Source organism: Mesocricetus auratus, unplaced genomic scaffold (genome assembly GCF_017639785.1).
Source record: "Mesocricetus auratus isolate SY011 unplaced genomic scaffold, BCM_Maur_2.0 Super-Scaffold_100041, whole genome shotgun sequence".
NCBI classification, from domain to species: Eukaryota; Metazoa; Chordata; class Mammalia; order Rodentia; family Cricetidae; genus Mesocricetus; species Mesocricetus auratus.
The window spans coordinates 8129725-8142494 of NW_024429218.1; the positions used below are offsets into that span (position 1 = coordinate 8129725).

Sequence of the window (12770 nt, forward strand, 5' to 3'; positions counted from 1 at the left end):
ATACAGCTCACACAGTGTCACTTGTATTCAGGGCTGGCCATCTGGCACTGGAAAGCCAGTTGGTGGACTCTTTTCCCCATTCAGTTTGGCATGTCGTCATCCCTGTGCTGCTCACATTTGGGTGATCATGTTGGCAGGATCTCATGGGTGCGGCTTCTGATGTTACTAGGTGACACAATCCTACAGTAAACTCCCTGATCTTCTGTCTCTTACATTCTTCTTGTGCCCTCTTTCACAGTGATCCCTGAGCTGGGAGGAAGGGCTGTGATGTATGTGTCCCATTTAGACAGAGCACACTGCAGTCTCTCAGTTCTTTGCAAATTGGGCAGTTGTGGGTCTCTCTGCTAATCACAATCTACTGCTAAAAGAAGTTTTTTTTGAGGGGGGAAGGTGGAAGGGCACATTGATCTATGGGAGTCGGTGTAATATTATGTCAGTTTAGCTCCTAAGACAGAGCATCAAATCATAACAAATATTTTGTCGGGTCATTTATTGACCTTGCATTTAAATTTATCTGTGTTTTTTGTATGCATACGCTTTCACCATTACATTTTTATCTATTGATTTTTTGTTTATATTCTCACTAATTTTTATGTGTGTAAAATCATTTGATCATGTGGCGAGAGTTAATTTAGGCTGAATCTTATCCCCAGCACTGCAATAGACTGTCTTAAAATTATGTTGGAGTGATTTGTAAAATGTTAGCTACTTTGCACAACTAAATTATTTTAAAATTATACTCCATAATGAATTACGCATAGAAACCACCTATTGGTAAAACTGCATTCTTTGGATCAAGCCATAATGTCATGAAAATGAACAGGATTTTAAAATATCTTTCTTAAGTAGCATTATAAAAAATTAGAAAATGATCAGTGTGATTAGCTTGAACAAGAGTAAACAAAATTCTGTGTCCACAGCAGCTTTCAAAGGTACATGCTGTTTCAGTGGCATTGTAATCTATTTACAAATGCTCTTATCTTATATGTATGGGTGTTTTGCCTGCATGTATGTCTGTGTACCAACTGCATGCCGGGTGCCCGAGGAGACCAGAAGAGGGCATCAGATCTCCTGGAACTGGAGTTGCAGACAGTTGTGAGCTGCATTGAGGGTGCTGGGAACCAAACCAGAGTTCTCTGAAATAGCAGTCAGTGTTATCAACTGCTGTGCCATCTCTCAGTACCACTGTACACACTGGATCACAAATTAACTATGGCAGCTTAGACCAAAAGGAGGAAATCCATAGAGCAACTTCTAAGTGTGTGCCCATTAAGGGTCTGAGATCTGTACTATGCTATAGTGTAGCATTAGGTCACAAAGGGCTTTGGACAAATTGTAGCTATTCTGCTGTTGATCTTTTGACCTATGGATTTGCATAGATGTAGAGAAACTTTTCTGACTCCTTTAAATGAAGTCAATTTGGTCATATTGCTGTCAGAAACAACAGATAGGGATAATGAAACACTCTATAATTATTTTAATAGAGAACGCTTTGTGCTAATAGTCTGTAAGGCTGTCTTTCACCAAATTGAGGGGGAAATGGTGAAAAAAGACTTTATTTTAGAAGGATTCATCATGTAAGCAGCCTTATTAAACGTTCATATACCTTTAGACCTCATGTGGTGCTTAGGTGCTGTGAGTAGGACTTAGTCAATCTGAGTTGTTTTTAATGGGCATCCAGTCACGGATGCAGAAGCTGCTGGGTCATCCTCCACTCTGTGTGTGATGGATCTGGATGCTGACAACCAGACTTTGATACTGGCATGAATAGAAGGTGGGAAAATGCAATAAAATATGTAAAGAAGCAATCTAAAGAATGATTTTGGATCTAGGAGTGGTGGTACACGCCTTTAATCCCAGCACTTGGGAGGCAGAGGCAGGCATGTCTCTGAAAGTTTGAGGCCAGCCTGGTCTACAGAGGGAGTTCCTGGACAGTCAGGGTTGTTATACAGAGAAGTCCTGTCTCAAAAAACCCAAAATAAACAAACAAAACCACAACAGAAATGATGCTGGATGTGTATTTGTGCTTTAAGTTAAACTGGGGTACAGTTTGCCTTTCTTAGGACAGAGTACTCCAAACTCAAGGTTTGGTATATTTGTAATTTAATTAATACTTAAAAAATAGAGATAATTGCAAAGACATACATAGAACAGGAATATTTGTAGTCTTATATAAGATGGACTATTTCACAGTTAAGAGATAATAAGTGTTTTCTTAAAAAATATTTGTTTTTTATACGTATGTATATGCACTAATGTATTTGTATGCAGAACCTGTGGAGGACAAAAGAGAGTGTTAGATCACTCAGAGCTAGAGTTATAGACAGTAGTGAGCTGCCATGTGGGTTCTGGGAATTGAACCCAGATCCTCTGTAAGAACAGCCAGTGCTTTGAGCCATCAATTCATCTCTTCAGCCCTGTCATATTAAGCAAGTATGTCTTAATAAGACAGAAGAACATAATATACTTCATAGCACTGTTATGTTCATGGAAAGAACAAAGGCGCATTAGCGCAGCTGAAGTCTTGGGGTAAAATGTTGAGTGCTTCCGGCCCACAGACCCCATTTTTGCTCACTGTCCTGTGACTCAGATATTTAGGGTACACAGTATTTATGCTTCAGTTTCATCACCTGTAACACACAGCCTTAATAACAAAGGCTGTCATTGGTAATAATGGGCAAAATGCAACCAAGAGCAATGATTGGCTTGGGTTTGACAGAGCTGGGTGTTCCTATTTTTATAAGAAGACCAAGAAGTCACTTTTAAAATAATGCAGACTTAAATATTTTATAATTTGATTAAAATAAATCTCATACTTTCCTCCCTGTATCTTTGGCTTCCTTATCCACATAATCAACTGATTAGAAATGGGCTATATTTGGTGAAAAATTGCATCTGTGTCAAACATGTATGGATTTTTATTTTGTCATTAGCTAAATGACAAGAATACATTAAATACTGGCATCCATTTACCTCGTTTGATATTTTGTATAACCCAGAGAGACTTAGAAGTATACAGGATTAAATGTAGGTTATATGTAAACATTATGCCATTTTATGATTTTATGCGGGGGACTGACATAAAGTTTGAGGATTCACAGTGGTTCTGGAAGAAACCTCCTGCACATATAATAGGAAATTATTTTAAGTGTGTTGGAAGTTTGTAGAGCGTAGTCTTTTCCTTGCTAGTCACCTGGGCCCTGCCACGCTGTCTGAACCCTGAAATAGCTCACAGGACACTATATTATTTATGAAGCTGTTGGCCGTTTGCTTCGTTTCTTACTGGCTCTCTCTGACTTAAGTATTTAACCCAAATTGTTAATCTAAGTATTTCTCTTACCGGAGAAAGGGTCTGGACCTCTTACTCCTCTGGAGGCTACATGGTGTCTCCTTCTGCCTCTCTTTCCCAGAATCCTTCTCAACTCCTAGTCCCACCTATCTTGCTTCCCTATTGGCCAACGGTGCTTTATTCAAACCAATCAGACACATTTTTACAGAATGACATCTCCCAACAGAAGTTAATCACATAGAGATTAAAAAAAATCGAATGAAGGTTATAATTGAATTTTTCCTACTATCTTCTTTCTATGCTTCAAGTGTGGAATTCACCCTTGTTGTTTTATTTCTGCCTGTGTCAGGCATGGCTTGAGAACACCTATCCAAGGGTCTGGCCTTAATAATTTCCTTCATGCTTTCTCATTAGTGACTCCTGATCTAGCCTTAATTATGGGTTGCAAACAAAAGGTTTTCCTGTCTGATTGCTTGTAGGTGGATGCAAGCAGGTATTTAGCCTTTTTTAAAAAATCCTATTTATAGTCTCTTTCTGCAGTTTAAATGTAAATGCTCCTAAATTTAGTCTGCAACTCTAAGACTCTGTTTAGTTTCTATTTTCTTTTTCTTGGCTAATTATTTTCTATGCTAATAAGCATGGGAAATTACACAGCAATCTAATTGGTAGTATGTTTAGTAAAATTTGCAAAAGCAATTAATTCCAGAGACTATCACACTGACAATCTGATTCTGTTTCCTTGCTAAAGTTGTATAAATTAAAAAAACAACTCAAACATATGCACTGTTCAGTATTATGCAAATATGTTTCAAAAACTGAGTAGTGTGTATACTTTGTTATACTGAAAACGGTTTGTTCTAGAGGATAATGTTCTGTTCCTGGGGCTGTCTTGAAAACTTGATTCTACAGTTATAGATGGCAATGAATTCTGCGTTTTTTAAAATTTCTTCATGATGTTGTTTCAAATTGGGAATAATTAAAACCATCCACTTGTGCTACTTGGGAGATCTGTGGACTGAGAGCTACTATGATAATGGCACCTAAACATTTTTGAGCCGTAACCGGAGTGTGGAAAAGCAAACACATCTCAAGTGTACAGCTTTGTAATTTGTTTACCAAAGGGGGCAGAACTGACCTAAATGCTAGCTCAGTAAAATAAAACATTTCCAGCAGCCCCAAGGCTCTCCTTAAGTTTCCACGGTCACTATGCTACGCGTTTCCACCATGGTTTGAGCCGGCGGCTACATGTAGTCCTTGGCACACTCTGGGCTCTATTACAATAACTTGAAAATATTCTAAGTTGAAAGTGCCTCTCACTCACTCTGCCGTCTGAGCAGTACACCCTAGCCGTGTAATGTGCTCCAGGGCACTTGCTGGCCTCACCACATCCCCTGTAACCACGGAGCTCACCCAACACCACTCGACAATATCACACTGCAAACCACGCGTGCGCAAAGACCAGACTTCAAAGTGGACTTTCCACTAGAGAGTGCGATTCTGTAGCTCTATGAGCTTGGAATTTGCAGGAAGCACTGTCTGTGTTTGCAGTCCTGCGGAGCCCCTTCTGAGGAGGAAATCAGTCACTAAGGAATAGAACAATGCCGAAGAATGTCCCTGAGCTGTCTTCACAGGGGCTGGTATGATGACTCAGCCAGTAAGGCATTTCTTCCAAAGCTAATGACCGGAGTTTGATCCTCTGCACCCACGTGCTGAAGGAGAGGAATAAGTTCATACAAGTTGTCCTCTGACCCTCCTTTCAATGGCCCAGGAGCCCTCCTCCCACCAAACAGGCAAATAAGTGCAATTCAAAAGTATTTTGTTGAAGCAAAATACACTGATTACTGCCCTAGAAGCCTCATCTCTAACTCATGCCAGGAGTCAATGTTTCACCATTTAAATTTTAAGAAGACACATTTGACTGGTGAGAAAAGGTTATGTGTGGTGCAAACATCCTTGTATGTGATTTCTTTCCTTCAATAGTGTCTGAGACATTCATCCACATTGTTCATGTAAATGGGCTTTCTTCCTTCTCAATACTATGTATCATTTAATTGTATGAAGTATCTTATTTGCCGGTTCTGCTGACAGGGATTTAGGTTACTTAATATTCTCCTGATATGAGTAGGGCTCATATAAATATGTCTGTATATAATTTTTTGGAAACCATAGGATGTTTTATTGTGACTATAAGCCTTAGCATGAACTTGCTCAGACAAAAGTCGCACAATATCCATAATGTTAGCAGACTCTGCTGTGCTAGTTTTTAAGGAACCCTGCCTATTTCCATGCCTTGTTACCAGGATACAGCTGTTTCCCTTCTCCACATTCTTGGTCACCCTTGGCAGTAACTTTCTTTTTCTTAGTTTGAGGGCAATTTTTCTTTATGTAGTCACATCTGATATTTTATCTTGCACTTCACCAGACTAACAAATCTGAGGATTTTCTAATATTTTTTGTTGAAAAGTCAAGTGCTTTCTTTGGTGAAATTTCTATTTATCTATTTTTCCATTGATTTTTATCAAGTGGTCTACTTTTTTTCTTATTGTTTGTAGAAACCACTTTATACATTCTGAGTAAGAGCCATTTGTCTGATATTTGTATTAGAAGTGTATTTGCACTCTGTGGCTTGACATCTCATTCTCTACTTGACATTTTTTTTTGTGGAAGATAATATTTTTACTTAAATGCAAACAAACTTATTAATGGATTTCCATTGATGTATCAGTTGAACGATGCTTAAGAAATCATTGTCTACCCCAAAGAAAATGAAAATGACATTTTCTTTTAAAGTCACTTGCTTATCTTATCTTCCATGTACTGGATCTATAACCCCTTACAGCTGAGGTTTGCTTTTATAAGAGTCAGAATTCCTCTTCCTCCAAGAAGATATTTTGTATTAAGGTTGCTCTCCTTCCTACAAATTTGTGTATGTGTGTTTCTGGACTCTATGAGAAGATGTGTGTATACACATGTACAAATTACTACCTTTATTAGCAAATTTTCTAGTAAGCTTTAAAAATTGATTTGTGTGTGTAGTGTCTGTGTTCAGTGTGTCTGTGAGTTCAGGAGTGTGCCATATAGGAGTGAAGCTCAGAGCATAACTTTGGGAGTCCGTTTTCCTACCATCTGTCTTTGGGGGCCTCTCTTTCTTCTTGCCTCCTCACCGTGTATCTGACCTTGAGCTTCTCAGGGTTTCTCCTGTCTCTGCCTTCTGGACTGTAGATGTGAGTGCTCACAGCTCACATCCAATCCTGTCTGTTTCCTGGACTGTAGATGTGAGCCTCACATCCAATACTGACTTTGCCCCTTGGATTGTAGATGTGTGCCCTCATATTCAGTCCTGTCTCTGCCCCCTGGACTGTAGATGTGTGCCTCACATCCAAGTTTTTCATGAGTTCAGGATCTGAACTCAGGTCGCTAGGCTCGTATGGCAAGCATTTTACTGAGTCGCTTCTTGGCCTTACAAGTCTTGATATGTGAAAATATAGGGATTCAAAGTTCATTTTCATTCACTAACATTGGCTTGGGTAATCTTATCCTTACATTTTGAATAAATGTTTGCTTGTTGATTTTTTTTAGTGTAAAAGAATGAAACAACCAAACTAACATGACTAAGAATTGACTGTGAGCATACTGAATGCATGAGTCAATTTTAGGAGGATAACCATAGCACACAGGGAGCCTTCTGATGAATGGGCGTGGCGTGTCACTCTCTGCTCATTCTTTGATATAGAAGTTATAGACATGTCTTGTTACACTTATTCTGAATTTAGTTTATTATTTCATCCTAAATGCCATAGCTTCTGTTTTTTATTAATTGATCATTTTATGACTACATAATTTACTTTTATACAATGATTTCGAACTCAATAATTTTCCTTAGTTTACAAATTAAACCTAAATTAGTTAAAATAAATTAATTTACATAGTTGAACAAGTGTGGTATGATTGACCAATTCCCAACTTTCTAAGAAACCACCATATTGATTTCCACAGTGGTTGTACAAGTTTGGAACTCCCACCGGCAATGGAGGAGTGTTCCTCTTATTCCACAGCCTCTTTAGCATAAGCTGTCATTTGTTACTTTGATCTTAGCCATTCTGACAGGTGTAAGATGGAATCTTAGAGTCATTTTGATTTGCATTTCCCTGATGGCTGAGGATGTTGAACATTTCTTTAAGTGATTCTCACCCATTTAAGAGTCCTCTGTTGAGAATTCACTGTTTAGATCTTTGCCCTATTTTTAAATTGGATTATTTGTTTTTTTGATGTCTTGTTTCTTGAGTTCTTTATATATCTTGGAAATGAGCTCTCTGTTGGATGTGGGGTTGGTTAGTGAAAATCTTTTCCCATTCTGTAGGCTGTCTTTTTGTCCTTTTGACAGTTTCCTTTGCCTTACAGAAGCTTTTCAGTTTCATGAGCCAGAGGGGTCAAGGACATCATAAGAAAACCCACAGAATCAACTAACCTGGCCTCATAGGAGCTCACAAAGTCTGAACCAACAACCAGGGAGCCTGCATGGGACTGACCTAAGCCCTCTGCATATATGTGACAGTTGTGTAGCTTGGGCTACTTGTGGGTCTCCTAACAATGGGAACAGGGTCTGTCCCTAATGCTTTGGCTGGCTTTTGAGAACCTATGCCTCTTCTCTTCACGCCATTTTCCTATGGGTATTAACCTCCAGGAGAATGGAAATGAGAATTCTGTGTTGGTCGATTCCCCTTCAGGTGTCATTCTCGTTTCACATCCAAGTAGTTAGCTTTTCACCAGCTCGACAATGCACCCAAACCAATCAACTCAGAAGAAGGAAAGGTTTATTTTGGCCTCCTGTTTTTATAGGTTTGAATCTGTGCTTACTCTGCCCTTTCTTTAGGCCTGTGTCTGGGTAGCACATCATAATAGAGGGTGCATGTTAGGGGATGAACCTCCTGGTGGCCAGGAAGGAGGGGGAAGTTAAATGTCATTTAGGGTTCTGATATTCCTTCCAGGATAGGATCCCGATAACTTAAGCTCTTTCATTCTCTCATGTCTTAAAGGTAACACAACTGCCCAGTAATGCTGCATATGTGGCTTTTGGGAAGCATTCCACATCCAAGCCATTAACCCTTAAGGCCAAGGGACTGAATTAACTTGTGTGTCAATCTTTTGTTTCTTGTGTTTTGGGGATAGAACCAATGATTGAGTTCTACAACTTCTAATATTTCTATGTAAAACTTGTTTTATCTCTAAGCAAAGCCTGATGTTGCTTTGGGCCCAAAAGTCTTGCCGGATGTCAAAATCCACACTGTCTCTTTTTCAGCTTATCTCGTAACAATCTTAATTCTCCCTGAGGCAGGTGGTATCCCTGGCAGAGAATCAGGACAAACACAGGCTGCCTTTAGACATACTCCTGCCTAGTAGCATCTGTTTGTGTGGCGCTGGGACTTTTCCCTGCTCTTTTGTTTTCTGTGTCTTTTTATCCTAATTATAATTGATGTGACAAAAATAAGGACTTGCCATGCGATTGTTCTCAGAAGACATAGGGAGGTATTCATGCTATATAAGTCAATCGTTTCATTGGTGTTAATGTTTAATCTGTGGAAAGTGGAATATACCTTCGGTAGGCATAGCACACAAATGTCCTTGAGGAAATTGCAATAGTTGGAGAGACACAGCAACCCAAGGCAATCAATGCAAGGAGGCAATATAAATTGCAGGCGTGGACTGTAATTGCTGCACAGTGGTTGTAAGTGGTGGCAAATGACACGACCCACAGAGCCCAAACTACCTGGGGATCACTTTGTGGGAAAGTGGGCATTAAAGTTTTGACAGGGGTGAATTCGGATAGCGCCGAGCAGAAAGACCTGAGCCACAAGCAGAAGGAGCCGTTGTTAGGAATGGGTGTGTGTGTGTGTGTGTGTGTGTGTGTGTGTGAGAGAGAGAGAGAGAGAGAGAGAGAGAGAGAGACAGAGAGAGACAGAGAGAGACAGAGATGGAGACAGACGGAGAGATGGATGCAGAGAGAGATAGACAGACAGACAGACAGAGAGAGAGAGAGAGAGAGAGAGAGAGAGAGAGAGAGAGAGAGAAGCATCATGGCAGTCACTTGGGACTCTACCTGGCAGACCAGGAGTGCTACAACCGAAGAATGATAAAGCATTCACGGAAGAGCAATATAATGAAATAAAATACAGTAAATGATAGACAGGAAACTTTCAGGTATTTCCCTGTAAGTGAGCAGGGATTGTGAAAAACTAATAATAAAAGGTGTAAAATAGTTAAAATTCGACCCCTTACAGCAGTGGCTATCAGATAGTCACATGATTTATGAGCGTGATCAATGAGAGATTCCCTATTACCAAGGAGGGAATCAGATAAGTCCTACATCTCTAAAATAAAAGGGTTCTGAGTTCTGGAAAGCATGGGAAGATTTATTTGGAAAGAGTTGAGAACGTGCTAGAAATATCTGTGGGGGGGAAGGGGGCTGAGGGGGTGTTTCCCTTGTCTTAGTGGCCCGAAAGTAAACTCTCCATTTCTCTCCTCATTTTCAGTTTCCTCTTTTGATTCCATCCCTTGCTCCAGGGACATAAAGATACAAAGTTGGCCATTTGGTAAGAAAGGAAAAAAGGGAGTGGCGGATCCCTCTTTACTGGGTGTTGGTTTCAGTAGACTGGCAGGTTAGCTGCGGATTCCAATTCTGAAGAAAGAATAAACTTCAAATCACCTTTTCATATGTAGCTGGGTTTTGCTTTCTCAGTGAAGAACGTGTACTGTGAGCTAAAGGACCTTGATAGAAGTCTCTGGGTGGTAAGAGTCTAGTCAGGGCCTGATTTCATCACTGAGATATTTTATTAGTTTCTTAAAGCAACGGCAATTTCTCACAGGCTGTGCTGTTTCAAGGAAGAGATTTATGGGCTGCCAGTTCCAGGGTGGAAATCCAAAGCTTCCTAGATTCATCTCTGGTCATACATTTTCTATTTTCAAAATGCACAGAATATACTTGTGATTCTAAAAATGCTTCCTCTCTGCGTGTGTGCGTGTGCACATGTGTACATGCGTGTGTGCACGTGTGTGAGCGCATATGGGTGTGTCTGTGGGCAGGGGTCATGCTAGCAGAGATAGAGAACAACCTTCTGTTGTTGACCTCAGTCTTTTACCATGTTTAACACTCTGGAATTGGGTTTCTTCCTTGCAGCACAAGCCGCATATCTGACCAGCAGCCTTCTGGAACTTCCAACTCTCACAGGCATTCTGGCATTGAAAATCAGGGATTAGAACACCTGACATCTCACATGGGCTCTGGGATCTGAATATAGGCCATCCAGCATGCATAGCAAATATGTTTGATGCTGTTTGTATGCAGTGAGCCATCTCCCTTGCCCTAAAATCCATCCTTAGGAGTGCTTCAGTTACTGCAAATGCTTATATTTTGTCCATTTTCATCCCAGTGTTGTTAATTCTCCCCTAGAGATTCTCAGGACAATGTTAAGGGAGGTTGGGAACACATACAGTACAGTAGGTCTTGTCACAGCAAAGGAGTCTTCATGGATTTTATACTTCTAGTTCTTTATATATATACTTTTCAGTCTCCCCTGAAAGTTTGAATACTATATCACAATGCACCGGGACAGTTATTTTACAAAGAGTGAAGGTTTATTTTACTTCACCATTCTGGAGGTGCCATTCCCAGGTAAAGAGGCTCCACAACTTTCCACAGAAAAATTCAGCATATCACGGCAGGAGTAAGTGGTTAAGCCTATCCCTTGCTCTGAGAGTCAGGAAACAAGGAGGAAGAGGAAGGGGGCAGAGTCCCCAGTCTTTGGAGTGATGCTACCCACAACGTAAGGACTTTCCACTAGACGCCATCTAAGGTTCTAAAGGTTCCATCATGTACCCCTAGCACCTTCCTGGGAACCAAAGGCTTCCCAGAGAAGGTCTTTCAATATCCAAACGATGACTCATTCTTTCAAGGACTTCCTGTCCTGTGAAACTTTCGTAGAGGAAACCATTTGCCTGTTGTGTCTGTGTTATGGATTGTGTTTTAGATTACTTTTGAAATATTTTTCCATAGTGTCATCTTCAACTTCCTACAGTTTTCTTTTCAATATATTCTGCAACTTTAACATATTATATGTTGTTTAATGATGACAAGCTTAGCTATTTCTTGGCATAATTGAATCTATGTTTCTCTAATCAGAGCACACCTTTGTTCAGTTTATTTTTTATTGCAATTTCTATTATGTGTATGTGAACCTAACTTTCTGTAGGTGTTTCTGGAATGAAATCAATACTTCTCCAGAGAGGACAAGGTTAGATATGTGAAGAGAACCTTGAAACCTATCATAGTGTGTTGGAAGGCTTTTTTTGTCCATAGTCCTGAACAAACTCATGAAGAAAGTCTTCAGGATAGCACTTGATAGCTTATAGGTGACCTTCCTGAAATATGGTTCCATCTTTATCACCTATCTCCCAAAGACCTAAACTAAGTGCATCTTTTCCTGTCATGGAGTTTGATCAGGAAGGAAATGAGATAATTTCCAGGGTGCTATGGTGTAGTCATTCCACCATGCCTATCTCTAGGATGCTGATTCTCAATGGGGCCAGAAGACTTTCCCAAAGCAGAAAGTTGCTAATAATTCTAATAGCTTCACCAATAATTGTATTCACTAGCACTTGTTATGCTCGGCTGGCACTGCCTTCTTCTGTCCTTTAGATTTATTTATCTCACTTAATCATCATAGTAACTCTAGGAAGTAGAGGGCATAATCAGTCCTGTATTGCAGAGGAAAAGTGAATGCATGCGGAGTTTAATTTACTTGCCCAAGTTCTCACAGCTGGGAAGTGTGGTGATTGCAGCTGAATGATTACCCTAATAATGGCTGACATAGCCGATTATTTAATGCTGTTTTTAACTGTCAAAATTCCTCCAGTCAGATAATTTTCTTAAGGAATGAATTTAAAATTCTCACCTACTTACGTGACAGCTCTTTCTGCAAAGCTATTGCTTAGACCTGCATTTCTCATCCTCCAATCTGCACATTCAGATAACGATGCAGTAAACTCTTTTATGGGACACTCCTTGAGATTGTTATATGCTCAGGGAGGGAACAAGATATATTTCCATAACTTCTGACTCCCATAGAGTGCTTTCCTTTCTGTTCACAGTACAGAAAAGCCTGGTAATCGCATCTCCTAAGGAGGGTAATCTGCAAATTATTTACAGTCATCCTACAATTTCTCATCGTTTGATTTCTGTAGGAAGACACAGACTCTCATGAATATTTTACAGCCCATCCTCATGGGGAGAGGGAGGGAAGTAAGTTTGGATAATTGCAAATTTCATTCAGTCTTTTGTGTTCCCATAAATGTTGGGTCCCAACATGGCTTAGAGTGTGCCTTTTGAAATGACGGAAGCTAATGCTTTCCCTTGCCAAGTGCAAATCTTATTTCTGTGTGAGAAAAGGAGAGAATCAAAGAAAGCAGGCTGGGGATCTGCCACAGT

The 12770-nt window shown here is 40.0% G+C and overlaps 1 protein-coding gene across 5 annotated transcripts in view; it reads left to right on the forward strand.

The window, feature by feature from the left end:
• Inpp4b (inositol polyphosphate-4-phosphatase type II B) overlaps positions 1-12770 on the forward strand; it is a 748592-nt gene that overhangs the window by 125254 nt on the left and 610568 nt on the right. The gene's annotated exons all lie outside the window — the stretch shown is intronic.